General features: G+C 43.4%; 1 pseudogene; it reads left to right on the plus strand.

Annotated features, from left to right (window-relative positions):
* LOC110416556 (serpin-ZX pseudogene) overlaps positions 1 to 857 on the plus strand; it is a 1,979-nt pseudogene extending 1,122 nt beyond the window's left edge.
* Positions 858 to 1,455: the final 598 nt, after the last annotated feature.

The following is a 1,455-nucleotide window of genomic DNA, read 5'->3' on the forward strand; positions in this document are numbered from 1 at the left end:
GGCCCTACAGTCCACAAACAAAAGCCCCCATCGGCCCACTCTCAGCTTAGCTCCAACTTGGCAAAGCAGCAACAGCCGTCCCTCTTTAGAACAACAGTGCTTTGCTTTTCGCTCTCTGCGGGTAAACTCTATCGCACCTATAGCCTAAGCAAGGCAATGGTTTTGCTTGGAGTTGAGATTTGTTTTTAGTTTCGAAACAATGGACCTCCGTGAATCGATCAGATGGAGATAACCGTCGGTTCTCCTTTTACATCTGTCTTCCAGAGGCAAAAGATGGGCTGCCAAACTTTGGTAGAGTAAGCGAGTTCCGAGTCTGGTTTCTGGGAACGCCACCTTCCATCCGTCTAGAACGGTAGAAGTTGGTGAATTCAGGACCCAAGGTTCAAGATTTCATTTTGGTTCGAAGCTTTGGAAGTTCTCAAAGGAAGCTTCGGAGGTCTGAAAGAAATTAATGTCTGATTCGACAGTGGGTCAAAAACCTAGGCTCCGCTGCTGTCACAGCAGGTCTCTACAAACTCTTCTGTTCACTGCCAATGACTTTGTAGCTGCTGACCATCCTTTCCTTTTCCTGATCAGAGAAGATGTGACTGGAGTTGTTCTGTTTGTAGGGACATGTGCTCAATCCTCTTGAAAGCAGAACCAGTCTGCCATATACCGGAGAATACGTATGAATAGATCTTGCCTAGCATATGGTAGAAGATTGTGGTAAAATATAACCATCTGATTAGTTTGCAGTGTTTTCCCAACGCCTGCATCACCAACGTGGCTTAATATTCTATAGATTAAGCAGGTATATGACCTTTTAAATAGAAAGCTGGATCTCTTCACTGATCCAATTCAAATGTTCTTTTTCCCTCTGCTCTTCAGATTCAGCATACATGTACTATAAAGAGAGTCAACAGTAGAGCATCTTTTCTGAAACAATCATAAATGCATAACAGGAAAGTTGAAAGCAATGAATCTGATGCATTGGTTAGGCATTGGTTAGGCACATATTTATGAGTGTTCATGATACTAAAGTTTTCCCATGGCCAATGTCAACTCCATAGATAATGATCCAGGGGACAGATCCGAGAACTAGCCCTCTGGTTCAGTTTCTTATGCTATTCCCTAACGTCCGATAGAGCCTGCAATGGAGGGCCCCCTCCCTAAGTATAGAGTGGTACCAGAAGGCCAACTGATTAACAAGGTATGGTCTTCTGCACAAAGAGACAACCTGGGAAAGTTATGGGTACAGTTGCTTCAGCTTTACAAAAATTCAGATATTCCAATGATTTTCCCACTCATTTCACTTGCTTTTTCCATAGTTATTTCACCATAAGCAATGACCGTGCAATGGAAGCATATGAAGCAGGTGGGGAATGGGGAAGGCGACTGGGAAGTACAGATGGCAAGGTCGGCCATGCCTTCTTTAGGCTAATTAGCCTGTACCTGCTAAGATTAATTAATTAATTA

Source organism: Theobroma umbraticum, unplaced genomic scaffold, assembly GCF_002168275.2.
Source record: "Theobroma umbraticum cultivar Fairchild unplaced genomic scaffold, ASM216827v3 scaffold_51.0, whole genome shotgun sequence".
In the NCBI taxonomy this organism is placed as follows: domain Eukaryota; kingdom Viridiplantae; phylum Streptophyta; class Magnoliopsida; order Malvales; family Malvaceae; genus Theobroma; species Theobroma umbraticum.